A 14637-nucleotide genomic window follows, 5' to 3' on the forward strand; every position below is an offset into this window, starting at 1 on the left:
ATGGGATGTACTGCTGTAGACAGTCTTTTTACCTAGTTTTTCCCTTTTTCCTTTGCCTCAGGAGTTTTCCAGCTGGATTAGGAAGGTCCCAGTGCTTCTGCATGTGTGAGGTTTTCTCACTGTAGATTGTGGCCTGTTCAGATTGCAGTGCTGAGGTTTAAGTGCTGATGAAAAAGATTTGTAATAGAGTAATGACTGCTGTTAAAAATCAGAGGAAAAGAGAAAACTTAGAGAGGGAGGAAAACAGGAGAAACAAAGAATTTATTTCCAGTTGATTTTTATCTCAGGAACACTGAAATCACTCTGTAATTGTTCAGCTAAATAATACCCCAGTTCCAGAAACAGGGTGGTTGGCAGGCAGATTTGGTAAGTGGGATTTTCTTGTGCACTGCAAGAGAGCCTGGAGCCTGTGAAATTTCTTGATTATAAAGCCAAGGTACATAATTTCATTTGGAAATTCTGACCAGTGGCACATTGCAGGCTCTCTAGGTGTTGCAGTCTTGAGTGGCAATTCCATTAACTGCTAGTTTGTAGTGCTCATGAGCCCAAAAGTAGCAGGGGAAAGGGCAGCCTGTGACTGTCTCTAGATCAGTAACCTTTTTTTTTTTTTTGGCATTTATAATGTAACAGCTTGGATCCTGCTCAGTCCTCACAACCCTGTGGCTCCTGAGTCCCTATTTCTTCAATACAAATGAAGATGGTTGCCTATGTCCTTTCTGGAGAGCTTTAAAAACATTAGTCAAAATTTACATCTCTGGGCACCTTCGGTGTGGCTTATCCCCAGTAATGAATGAATTGTTGTTCTGGAATCTCCAGAAATTGTGTCTCCTACCTTGATTCCTTCCTCTATTTCATTACTTATGCATTACATTATTTAATGGCAAACTCTTTCTTCTCCTGATTATAATTTAGGAATCTCTCTGCTCTAATCACCCTAAAGGCAGAGGCATCCTCTCTCAATGCCTTCTTCACTCTGAAACAATTCTGAGAAGTGTGAACACCTTAATTTCAACCTGAGAAGTAGTCTTGGGACAAAATTCAAGTTCTATAGGCAAAGGAACAGCAAGGGAAGGCAGAGTTCTTCAAAGTCATCAACCAGCAGGGTCCAGGGAAGAGTTTAGCACTTAAGAAAGAACACTGAGTCAGGAGTCATCCATGAGTAGAAAAATAACAGGAAAAAGGTTGACTTCATTTACTGATGTGGTGCCTTTTTTATTTTCTGAGCTCCTGGAACTCAGTATCTTCAGAGCATGTTGAGTGGTCAGTGCAGATCATGCTTAGCTGTCCTTCTGATGCCGTGGATGTTTGGTAACTGAAATTCAGTGATATGTTCTATTAACAGCAATATATATTTGTACATGAACATGTAGAGATGTTGTGTTCAGCAGAAGGGTTGTTTGGGTACAAGGAGAGAAAAGCATACTCTTTTTATACCTCTGTCAAACTTCCATAATTGGCTTACTCTGACGGGACAGGATTTGTTATTTGTGGAGCAGCAGCTGCCTGGAGAAATGCCATGGCAGCCAGTTTAGCCTGAGTGTCCCACAGAGCCTTCATTAATCACAGCAGTGGGTGGAAAAGGCATTATCTTCATATATTACTCTCAGGGGCTGGTGGTATCCATTCTTCTAGGGTTGCTGCATGCCTCTGAAACTCTACCTACGTGCAATTTGCTCTTCATTCTCCTCTTCTTTTTCCTTTCCTTGTGTTGAGACATTCATTATTGCCTGTGGTACCCTCATTTCCTGCATCCTTTACTAGCAAAGATATGGAATGGCAGAACCCTGACACCAGCCTGGGGTCTTTAACAGTGCACTGAAGTGGAAGAGGTATTTTTTCAGTGGTCATTCAGCTACCCTGTTCAAAAAAGAAAAAAGGAAGACAATAAGAACTTCTAGTAAAAGGAGAACATTATTCTTCATTACAATATCCTCAAAACTTTCTTCATCTTACCTTCCCTGGAGATGTCTGGAAGCATCTCTGTGTTTCAGCACTGCCTGAGCAATTCAGCAGAGGTTTCTGCTCACAGTAGATATTGGAATCAGCACAACCTGCCAATCTTTCTTTGCCAATATCTGCCCTCAGCAGGAATGTTGGCGGTCAACGAGTGCAGCACTTTCCCAGCAGCTGCCAATGCAACTATGCAGGTGGTATTGTGATGGGAAAGAGGGCTGGCAGAAGGAATAACTTGAAGAAATAATTCAGGCAGCCCCAGCTGGCTTTGTCACAAAAGATGTCATTCCAGCACAGGCCATCAGGAATGATGGGAACAAACCTTGGGAGAGCAAAGCTCAGCACTGACTTCCCGAGGGAAAAGCTGCTGGTGCTCTGTGCCTACAGGGCATTTATAATTTTTATCATATATAAATATATTTATAAATGATATATAAATATAATTTATAGTTATTATTCTGTGCATAGCCCATCCTCTTGCTATCTGGTGCTGCTGGTAACAGAAATATTGCTGGTGCTGCTGCTAACAGATATGTGGGTATGATCATAACCTACTGAGTTTGAAAATGTCTTCTGCCCTGTGGGAGCCTGCAGAGACTCATTATCTCTGAGAAACTCCAGGGAAAACACCAGAATCCACAAAAGGTGCAAAGCTGAAGAAACCTCGCTTCTGTTTTTGGCAGCTCTTCCAACTGTATCCCAGGCTTGTAACCAGCCCTTTTTCCTGCAAGTGTAGGTGGGAATGATGCTTTGAGTGAAAAACCATAAATTTTGCTCCAAAACAAATTAAAAAGGCTCCTAGCTTTCCTTTTTTTGGAAGGGAAACCTGAAAGTGAGAAGTTTTAAGTTTTGGGAGAAAACTCCAGAATGATTGATTTTGAAACCTTAAAACTTCCAAGTCCGTCTCCTGAGGGATCCAATAAATGGAATGCTGAGTGACAGTAAAAATTTCAGATCAAATACATGCAAAATGTGGTTAATTTAAAAATGAATCTTTGCACTTCAGATGTTGGACTCTCTGACATAAACTGATATGATAACAGTGGTTAAAAAAAACCTCTGAGTTTATTTCACCCAACATGTGGAAGGGTTTGAAAAGCATTAGCTCAGAGTTTGAGCCCTCAAATGATACTGAGCCTTCCTACTTCCACTGGTGCCATTTTTTAACAGAAGAAACAGCTTAATTTGACTCTTATCTTCAGAGGCTTAAACAGGAATTTGGTCTGAGAGGACTGTGCAGGTTCCCTTGCCAGTGTTGCTTGCTGTGTTTTATGAGTGCATGTGATGACCTGGGTGACTTCATACAGGCTGTTTACAGCATGATTAGAAAGATAAATGAAACATGGTTAAAGTTGTTAAATTCCAGTGTCCCCTCATTGCACAGTAAGTCATGAACTCTACTGAAAAAAAAAAAAATGGAAAGAAAAGTGATCTAAAGTGCATCTCGTCTACTAAGGGCATGTCATAATTCCAATAAATGCTTTCTATTACAAGTTCTTTTTGCATCTGCTTACGAAAAAATGAACTGAAATTGTAAATCATTCTATAAATCCTAACTGAAAAAAAATGTCTGAGTTCTGAAACCAAAAGAGACTTATTTAGATCACCAAAACTTTTATTCCATGGAATTAAGAAATAAAGTTTTTAAAAGACCCCAAAGTCAGAAAACAACAAACAACAACAAAACAAGACCCTCCTCTAAACTTATTTTTTTTTAATCTGTCTTCCAGTTCTGGGAGAGGAAATTCTGCAAACCGACTCTGAACTCAGGAAAGGGAGGTACTTGAGAACTTGCTGTGCTGAGGGAAAATACAAGAGGTAAAACATAGTGACATCCAGAAGACTCTGTGCTCAGTCACACAACTGTTTTGAAAGATGCAGCTCTCACCCAGGGCAGAGCAGTGGGACTGGAGGCAGAACACTTTTACCAACAAGCAGCATTTACAAAGAGCAAACTCAGGAGAGCATTTAAAAATTGTTAATATCAAATGCTCTCTTTGTATCAAAGCATCAATGTGTGGAGTAATTCCTTTGAATTTGCACAGAGAAAAGATTTGTCTTTTTGCTTCAAGAACTGAGCAAAGGTGAAAGGATTTGTTCTGCCTTTCCTAACTCCTGACATGCCTTTCCTAACATGCTCCTCCTGAGCATGTTTTTTTCTAGACAACTTGCACATTGAGTAGCATTTACTGTACTTTTTTACTATATTCTGCTTCTTGGTCTCTCTTTGCAGCTCAGCCCCTGGTATGCAATTAAAAGTTTTAAGTGACACCTTATGCCCTGTTAAGTTGCTAAGTCCTACAACAGCATCTGGAAATTATATCTGTCTCTCTAGGTGGATTCTTGGAAGAGAATTCACTATAACTGTAATTCCCCCTTTACTTTCCTTCCCAGCCTTATCTCCTCTGAGACCTGTCAGGGAAAAGTAAAGACAAGCTATGAGACAATTGATATAAAACCTGTGTACATGTAAATCTAAGTTACTGCACATAAAAGGAAGGAAAATCAAAATTAGAACAGTACTGGGAGTTATGTGATGGGAAATCTGGAAGGCTTTTGTTCCATCTTGCATTTGAAGCATAAAACAAGAAAATTGCAGGTAATGGGAATCTTGATCCAGGCAATGAAAACCAGGGATGTACAGGGGAGAGAAGAGTCAGACTGAAAAATTAGTGAATAATTCTGTTTCTCTGAAATGAATTATTATTATTATTATTATATAGACAAAAGTTCTTACTGTTAGCAGGGGTAGACAAAATTTCAAAAGGAGTTCATGTTAGACAAAGGACATGCCTGAATCTTTGCATCAAAATAACACTTCCATGTTTACAGCTCAGAGTTACTCATTAAAGTTTGCCAGCGTGCTCTGTGTGGGTTGGCAATAATGATTTCTGTGAGACTGTTATGGTCTAACTGGGAAAAATAGTGCTTCTCATGTGAGTTTTGTCACTTTAAAATATATGTGCAGCTGAAACTGCCTGGAGAAATATTGGTTGTAGATAGCTGCATTTGGTGACTTGGGCTGCTTAAGAGAAGGTTTAATAATTCACATTCTTTATGTAACATGTTATTGACTATGCATTAAACCCACACAAAGGTAGAGCAGCTGACGTGGCTGGAAGCCATTTGGATCCCACCTCTGAAATGGAGGGGAGGATTTATATCTAATCCCCTGCATCTGACACAGAAAACACACGACTTCAGATCAGGAGTCAGGGCAGCAGCACTCTGGTCGTGGTGGAGGAAGCTGGGCCATAATACTGCTTGAGCACTTTTATTATGGTGCTGCAGGGAACAGTGCCAGGCTGGTTTTGACTTCTCACTTTATCTGAATTGTTCTCCAGTATTATGACCTGCACTGTCTTAGTACAAGGGGTAGTAAAATCCCAAACATGCAGCCCTTAGTATTAGCATAGCCCAGCCCCATGTAAAAACTCACAGTAAATCAGCCTCGCTGCAGCCAAACCACATGTAAAAGCAAGCTGTGAAGCAGACCCAACATGGCCAAACCACATGTAAAAGCACGCTGAAAGCCACCCTCCACACAGCCAAATTACACAGAAATCCATGATGGAGAGCAGTCAGGCTTTGTGTGTTTATTGGAATAACTCAAGGCTGTGGAGAATCCCCTTCAAGTCACCTTCTCTCCCACCTAAGGTCTGAGCAACCGGACAGACCCACTCCCGAGACTTAAGTCATCAGGTAGGAAAAGTGGCTCCAGAAGGAATTAAAAGCAGCACAGTGGATTCAGGGTCAACCTGCTGCAGGTTGGAAAGTAGTGAATGAGCAAAAGAATCAAGCTCAGAAGGAGCAAAGGACTAATTTTTACTTTTCTGCTTCAGACAGAACTGTTTTTGCTGAGCGATTCCCCTTGATACATCCTACTAATGTCTCTGGCCACTTAGGATAAGTCAGTCAAGGGCCAAAAGAAAACCCCATCTGGCTCCCTGTGATTAATCTTTCCAGCTAGAAATGAGTGAGATGCAATTAGTAATCCCATTTTCACTTGTCCAGACTTCAAAAAGCCATCTTAGATGTTTTATTAGATGAGAGGGAAAACAATGAGAGTGGAGCTTCCAGTTCACCGATGTTTTGTTAACTTGCAATTCTTTTAAATGGCTTTTTGTGACACATTTCATGTGTTGTCATCCCTACAGTTAGTCATTCATGAAATATTTTGAGGGGGTTAGAGACCTTTTTCTCACAGTGAATCTCAAAGCACTTTACAAAGGAGTTCAGTATCATTTTCTGAGTTATACTGAGGCATGAAATGACCTGCCTGATGTGCAGGACGTCAACAACAGACCCCGACGTGGAACCCGCATCTTCTGATCCCACATTTGCAGCTACTGAACATTATTCTCAGTTATCTGCTGCACTGAGAAGTCCCAATAACAGCTGCTGATCCTTGCTCTCTTAATGGAAATCTGGCAAATAAATGCTGTCTGTGGGAGCAGGTTTCTTATATCAGTACGAAATATCCAATTCTCCGGGAGCCAAAGGAGGATTTCGTCGGAAAAGGCTGCTCACAGGAGCTGGTAGGGACACATCTAAGGGTGTGCTCAACCAACAAGAGTTAGTTTTGCTTTTCCCTTGCACTGTTTTGTTTGAACATGTCGCTGTTTAATATGCCAGTAAGGAGTTTGGGAACTGACTTCTGTGAGATAATCCGGGATTCCTGGCCTTGGACACGCGACGTGGCTGTTGAAATCAAGGTCACAGCTTCCCCCTGTGTAAAACAGCAAGGCTTGACTGGCTGAGGTGGAGAAGTTTCAGCATATGTGTAAGCTGAAGTTTTGCCTAGGGGAGTAAACTTGGATTCAGTGAAAGGGGCTTTTAATCTATTAAAACCACTTTTAGATTCAAAAATTAATTTATTTGATCAATAGACTTTTCTTTTTCCATTTCCAGTCCCCTGGCTGAGCAATCTGTCTGGATATCGATGCCATAACTTATTTATACACTTTGCTAAATCCTCTAAATGCAATATTTGACAATTCATTTTTCCCTTGCTCATTCCAGGCTTGTCTTTGCAATTGTGCCTGATTGAGCACTACTGAAAAACACAGAAATGTGGAGCCAGACTGGTACCAAGCAGTTCCAGGATAAGGTGAGGTGCCTGCTTGCCCACTGCATAGTTCTGGCTCATGCTTGCCCACTTCTGGTTCCGTACATTAACTATGGCCAGGTGAAAAGAGGGTTCAAGAGCAAGCCTTGAAGCATGTTTTGCCATCATCTACACCTTTCTCACTCCTATGGAGAAAGGACTTGATTATTATGATTATGATTATGATTATTATTGTTGTTGTTGTTAAAATTATGGAAGAGTTGATATTTTGAGGCAGAACAGAAATTCTCTGCAATATGTGAACAACTTCATTGTTGTCTCTATGAAGTATCAGCTACTGTATTTACCATTAATGGGACATACTCATGCAAAATATTTTCCCAGGACACCACTGATGATGATAGTAAAAATACTCAAAGCAATATGTGAAATAAAACAGCCCTAGGTCTCAAAAGTGATCTTGCAAAGCCCAATGACATTATAATTGCATAGCACAGCAATGACTCTGACTAGAGGGAAGAAGCAGGGCAGCAAGTGAAGGAGAAGAACTATGTATGGCATGGAAATCCTGGGTAAAATCCTGAATGGAGTTTTGCTATTGATTTGAATTGCTTTTTTAATTGTTTTAAGAACAGGAGAAGACAAGTAGAAGGGGAAAAAACATGGAAGTGTTTGAATGTGGAACATTTGCTTTTGCTGTCTGGGATTGTGGATTTATATTCTGTTCATTGCTTCTGTGCTGTTCTGCTGCTCCCTGTTATATCTGTCTGTGTGCTTTTACATCTCATTATCTGATGGGCTTTAACAAAATATGTGAACTTAGGAACAAAAACCCAAACAATGTCCATATTTGCTCCTGCTAAATCTTCTCTCTTTAATATAGAAGGGTAATAATGAACATGTCCACTGTGTGATTAAATATATTCCTTCTGTCTCTGAAAATTATAATTTATAATTGGCTTTTAACTATCTCCACCACCACCAAATCAACATATACAAGTATTTTCTTTTGCTTTATGAAGCTAGAGGCTCTGCAGATCATAAGGTAGATTCCTATCTCCCAAAACACTTGTCACTTCAATGCTCCATCACATCTCTGTGGATAGAATTAGTTTTTTCCCACTTGCAGCTCAGTGGGAAAATCTTTCCTGGATCTCAGCAAACACCCCAAGCCAGGGCCTGATTTGGCAAGGTCAGACTGAAAACATCTCTCCACACTTACTTAAAGCAAGGCATGGCTCAAACCCTGCTTTGTCCAGCTGTCAGAAGCCTGAGGTGGGAAGTTACTTCAGCCACAAAGACACAGAGATTGATCAACTAGAAATACATCCATCGGAACTCGGGAGCTGAGGTGTCTCGGGATCCTTCTCTCTGGGCTTTTCAGCAACCATCCCTTCCAGAAATACAACAAACACCCATTCTTTTATTAGCCCCTTTGGTATCTAATAGGGACTGGGTTTGACAGCTCCAGCTTCTGGATTGCTGCTGCAGCAGCCTGCTCTGCTTGTACACTCTCGAGATAGGAGTCTGTGGGGGCAGGACCTGTTAAACACGGGGACACTGGCAGAAAGGGGCTCACAAGTGTTTCCTCTTCAGTGGGAGCTGGGAAAGAAAATTTAGTTGAACTACTCTACTGCTCTCATGAGTCCAGGTGAGAAAACCCACGAGGATAATTTAGAGACAGATAATTTAGGAGTTCAGAGCCCCTGTGTCTGTGAGAGAGCAAGGCTTCTTCTCTCTTGCCCTGCTCACCTTTAACAGGTTCAGAATTTAAGCCTTTACCCCTCACAAATCCTGAAATCTGAAGGAGTAAAAGCAGAGCTTTATCATCTGTTCTTGGGCAAGAGTAGAACACTGAGGAAATTGTGTTTCCTGACGTGTGAACTGAAGAGCTGAAGCAGGAGTGAAATAAATAGGAAATTCTGTGAAAACCCTGGTGCAGAGAATTCTCTGACTAGCTGCAAGAGGCTGTCAAAATGGGAACAAATTTCCACTTCCATCTAGCTTTTCTACAAGTGCTAGGGCATAACTCAGACCTCTGTTTAGATAAGTGGAGTGATGCATTGAACTTGTGCCACTTTTGAGTCAGGAGCAAGAAGAAAACCCACCAAAATTATAAAAACATATGGTTAGGACTTTCCTCCCTCATTAAAAACCCCCTAACCTCAGCGACCTTGATACAGAGAACTTCTTTCACCTTAAGCCCTCCAGTTTCTCATCCAGTCTTCAATCCTTAGGATGTGCCCTTTGCCTTCATCCTTATTTCTTGGACAATCAGACCTATTTCTTGTTTGCCTCTGGGGCAAATTACTTCAAAATATTGGCACTTGGGAAAGTTGGATGGATTTGCTTCCAGAAGGGAAGATGCCCAAATAAAAAGGAAGTGCTTTTGAATTATCCCTGCTTCTTTTTTAGTATCTCTTGCATTGTTTCATACAAAATTAGCCCCATTTCCAGAAATATTTAATGACCCCATTCTTATTCTTGAATTGTTTTATCTCCAAGTCTGTCTGTCTTATTTTGGGTTCTCCTGAAAACAATTGAACCCTGGCTCCTTGGAGATTGCTTTATTCTGGAAAGATCACCACCAGACCCACGAGAGATGGGGGAAAGCCTGAAAGTGCTACTTCACAGTGGCATTCTTTATAATACTTCCCCCAATGGCAGGCTTGCAGCAGTGTTTAACACACACAAAAAAAAAGGTAATTAAGACATTTACATCAATCAGAGCAGCTAATCAGAACAAAATGCTGATTTCTGTCTCCTGTTCTGTTTCTCTTTGGATGGAGAATAGTTGCTGATATGTGTGCTGGACTTCTAATCCTTTAATGGGGGCACAGGCTTTTGAAGACTCCCTCTCAGAGGTGCTATTACCAAATATATGCTTCTAATTTAACTTCTCATGCTGTATTACAGTAGCCTGAAGCAATTTTAGGTGTTGGGTTTGTGAGAAAAGCCCAATGTTGATGTTTATCAGATGACCTTTTAAAGGGTAATGTGGGGGTTATCCATTGGCATGATTAAGACCATATGTAGGTGACTTTTCCCAGGCATTTCTTCCCGCTTTTCAAAATCCCATCTATTTTTACCCAAACTCAGCCAGGTACCTTTCATCTCTGGTATGTTCATGGGCATTACAAGATGAGACTGAAGCAAAGTGTTTACTCCTTTGGAGTCATTTCTGCTAGAAAAGTCAAGAAAATTACCTAATGTCAACACAACACTGTTGCAGATAAACCTCAACTTTCTTTTTGAACATTTCAGATATTCTCAGCAGTTTTTCCTTTTTCTTCTCCCCTCCATTGTCCCTTTTTACAAAGGCTTCTCAAAAGACTATGAAGAAGTGACTTTCCTCTGTGAAATTCAGCTTTTAGTGTTCACGAGATGACCTTGCAGGGATGTCCTGCTATGAAGCTGCTAGAAGACAGGGTTTTTGACTAATCCATTATCTCTGTCACAGAGAAGACTGTGAAATTGTTATTTTGCTGCTTTGGAAGCTCAGTATTTCACTCACGGCTCGTCATGGGAGAGTCCTTGCTGAAGACATGTTGCTAATGTTTCCTGCAAGAATTGAAAACGTACTGTTATCAAAAATTGTGTTTTGTTCTTTTTCCAGACAAATGATCTTTGTGTTACTGGATCTCTGCACCACCAACTGGGATTGAAAAAAGAGATGGCACGGTGAGATTCACTGCAAAGTAGGGTTCAATAGTGGAGATATAAAGGAAAATACGGTGCTTAGATGTCAGGCAAGGAAGTAGGCACAGAGGCAGGAATTCACAGCAACTATGAACCCTTTTAGAGAAGCAAATAAGGCAAGTACCTTATGAAGTCTTTAGGTTTAAAAACTGCCCTTAAAAGGACTTTTTCAAAGGATCAGGACTTCTGTTCTTGTAAGTAGCTCTCACAACCCAGTATTTTGAGATAAGGTTACAGCATGGATTGTCTAAAATAAATGCATCTTGGAGCAATTCAGTCTTTAGCAGCTGGTGATATTTTCTGCCCCAGATTTGTAATTCATTATTAGGAAGTACTAATTACTCCTCTGTCACCATCCACACTGGTGCTGAGGCATGTTTAGGAGAGGCAATGGAGAAAAAACTCAAATGTCATGTATATGCAGCCTTCAGAAAAAAATTAAGGGAGAAGTAGTATGTGTGATACCACAAAAGGTACTAATAATGCAGGAGAAAAACCTTCATTCCTGCTGATTATTGGAGGTTTTTTTCCTAAGTGTCAGATACTTCCTAAAGTCTGGTTTATGTGAAGGTAAACTGCAGTCAGACTCAAATTCTTGTACTTAGTATGAGGTGTCACAGTGAAATGTTGGGACTGTGACATAAGATATCAGAATGAGGGAGGCCTGGCTCTCACTTCCACTTGGAATGCTATAAACTAGTGCTGTATTTACATCAGAAGATGAAGCACCCATTTCCCTGGGGGTAGGATGGCTGTTTCTCAGGATCACATGCTGTTTCAAACCCATCAGGTATCACGCTGGGGTTACTGAGGGCTCAAGCCCCTGCTCATCAGACCCGCTGTGGCAGCTGATCCTACGAGCCCCGCGCGTGGCAAGTGCAAAAACCCGACTTCTTCACCTCTCCTCCCCTGTGGGGCAAAGCCAGTGGCAGGGCTGGCATGTCCTGCAGGCTGAGAGCTGTGCACGTGAGCCGTCACCACCGCACGGCCAACGTGCGCTCACATGTTGAGCCACAGGAATGTGATTATGAGGCAGAGCTTTTCATCGGCTCCTACTACAAAGGCAGAGTGCTGCCCCACTGAATTCAGGGGCAAAACTCCTCTTGGCTTGGGCACAGCCAGCGTTTCACCCACCCGAGCGAAATGCCAGCCAGCCTCTGAGCCCTCAAGCCTGGCTGCAGAAGGGGCAGTTCATGACTTGTGTGTTCCAGAGGATCGGGAAGCTTTAAGGTTTTGGAGGAGTTTGATCTCAGCACAATGACCACAGAGGCCAGCAGGCAGGTTTTGCCTTTTCCATGGCAGTAGCTGCTTATCTTAGAAAACATTACACAGGCTGGGGCTTGGCTGGAGAACACTTACGGATCTCCCTTTAGCCCAAATGTATGAATTACGTTCAAATGGCTTGGGAATGGCTTGTCCATAAATTCCTGTAATAACACTGAATAATACTATCTCACCAGTTGTACCTCTCTCCCTGTTTGTGTTCCCCAGTAGCTTGCAAAAGCTATCAACATCAAATTAAGGGGTGGGATTTAGCATGGGGATTTGGTCTTCTTAATGTGAAAGAGGGCTTTGAAAAACTCAGTCTTAGCAAACAGCAGCTAATAATAATGATAACAATAATAGAGACAAGCCAATTCATATCTCCCCACCCAAAATATTTATATAATGAATTTGTTAATTGTATTTTATCTTCTTCTGAAGGGTGGGTTGGTAGCCTTTGCTTTGCAGCAGACCAAGGGGAGCTCTCGTGCAGCCTGATGCCAAGAATATGTGTTATTTCATATTCTGTTATTTGCTTTGGGTTTAAGGTGGTGAGAGGAAATTCCCCAGCAATCAGCCCTAAGTAGTTTTGCAGCGAGCAAGTCTTTCAGTGCTTGAACATTGTTTAGCAGAGAAGGGAGGGAAGTAAAAACCCCTTTATCTGCCTTTTATAATTCAGACATTTGCCACATATCTAGAGAGAAGCATTAAAAAAAAAAGAAAAAGCAAGCCCAAACATTCGAGTGTACCCAAATTAATTCCGGTGTCATTTTATCTGCCTAATTGGGCCTAAAAATAGCCTGTGGGAAGGAGAACCAGCAGCCTTGAATGTCTGAAGCAATTTGTATCAATTATTTCCCAATGTACCAGTTTCAAGTGAAAGCCCTTGCCTGAGTGCCTCCATTAGCCAGGTGTCAGAGCTCTCTGTTTTCATTCCAGGCTTTTCTCTGGGAACAGGGGGTGTGTGCGCACCAAAAAGCACCAAGGAGGAACTGGAGCCTTGGCGGGTCCAGGAGGGTGCCCAGAGCAGCTCTGCAAGCAAAGTTAGTGCCTTCACTCCTCTGTCATCACCAGTCCCTGAGAGCAATCACCACCCACCAACAGTTCCTTGAGATAAGCCCGAGCCAGCTGGGAGAAGAAAGCCTTTGATATTCCCCTGCCTTGCTGAGTAAGTATTCCATAACAATAATACTTTGAACTTTTACAGCACCTTTTCATACCAGGGTCTGAGTGCTCCACAAACATTCATTCCCCAAGCCTCATACCACCCATTCGAGGAAACCAATTTTTTTTTTTTAATTGTCCCACTTTTTTTAGGCCAGATCTTCCAAAGAGCTCAGCGTCCATTGTGCCTGCACTAGAGAAATTATTTTCTTTGTGCAAAAGAGCTGCAGTGTCTGGATTCCACTTTAGATGCCTGTGGCAAATGTCAGTAATGTTTCCCCAACTCCTGCCCCAAAATGTTTGTGTCTTGGACTTCTGCAGGTCTGCAAAAATAAAGCTCAAAACCTTGTAAACTGCTTGTCTTCTGTTTATAACCCACAGGAACCCTCATGAGCCCCTGATGAGAATTTTTTTGACAAAGCAAAATTTCATCACCACCCCCCCAGTTTCACTCAGACTTTTCTGTTTTCTGTAGCCATAATTTTTTTAGCTGATGAACAGCATTACAAGAAATGTAGATGTATTTGTTTTGTTCTTCAGAACTATTTTCTGTGGTGCTATTCTGCTTGGAAACAGAGCAAGAACGTACTTGTCTCAGACACAGACATACAATAGATAAATAAAAAGGGAGATGCTACTTCCCAGATAGGCATTGCATTGTGCTTTGCTACAGCAGGCAACAGGATTAAACTTTGATTTTCATCTCCTGTCTGCTTTCTCAGTGAGAAAATACAGTCAAGGCCAATGCTGGAGTTGATCTATCTCTATGGAAAGTTGATTTTAAAGTAGTGCCAAATGTCAGTGAAAAATCACTGTTAAGGTTTCCACAGTAACAATAACAGAGTCTTGTAGGAAGGGTGAGTTAAGAGTGCACTCTGCAGCCCAGAGAATAATAGAGGTGCCTTCCAGTTACTGGTCTGTTTGGGGAGCACACACATTTTAATTTCTGTACAGCATTCACAGTATTTAGCTCTGCCCCCTGCCCCTTCTCTGGCCAGAGCATCCAAAGGGTAAAGCCTTTAAGCTTTACATGGAACACAGCATTCAAGTCCTACTCCAAGGTAGAAAAATCCTCTGATGCCTTCAGCTCTCATTTCTCCTGATACTACTGAAAATAATAAATCCCCTTGGCCTGTTTAATTTTTGGGCACTGTAACTATGTTAGTTGGAAATACAGTTATCACTTTGTTCCTCTTCCCAAAGTCTTTGGTCATTCAAATCCCATGAATTTGAAGCAGATAATTCAGACACTTTTTGCAGTGACCCTGATCTCTTAAAATTGAAAAGTAAACTTCAAACATACAGTTGCTTATCCAAGCCCAGCTTCTAATCTTTTGAGATTTGCCCATCACAAATTATAAGTGCAATGTGGATAAAAGGGGGAAATGCAGAGAGATAGAGCCAAGCTAAAAGCTATCAAATATATCATCTCTTCGAGTAAGGCTGGAATAACATGGAAATGGGATATAACCTGCTGATTAGTTGAACTT

General features: G+C 41.4%; 1 long non-coding RNA gene across 1 annotated transcript in view; it reads left to right on the forward strand.

The window, feature by feature from the left end:
• LOC135412464 (uncharacterized) overlaps positions 1 to 14637 on the forward strand; it is a 39611-nt gene that overhangs the window by 18587 nt on the left and 6387 nt on the right. The window contains exons 6-9 of the long non-coding RNA XR_010429660.1: positions 3684 to 3771; positions 6976 to 7063; positions 10638 to 10702; positions 12923 to 13151. This is a non-coding gene — a long non-coding RNA (uncharacterized LOC135412464). The remainder of the gene's footprint in view (positions 1 to 3683; positions 3772 to 6975; positions 7064 to 10637; positions 10703 to 12922; positions 13152 to 14637) is intronic.

The sequence above is a fragment of the Pseudopipra pipra genome, chromosome 3, assembly GCF_036250125.1.
Source record: "Pseudopipra pipra isolate bDixPip1 chromosome 3, bDixPip1.hap1, whole genome shotgun sequence".
Classification (NCBI taxonomy): domain Eukaryota; kingdom Metazoa; phylum Chordata; class Aves; order Passeriformes; family Pipridae; genus Pseudopipra; species Pseudopipra pipra.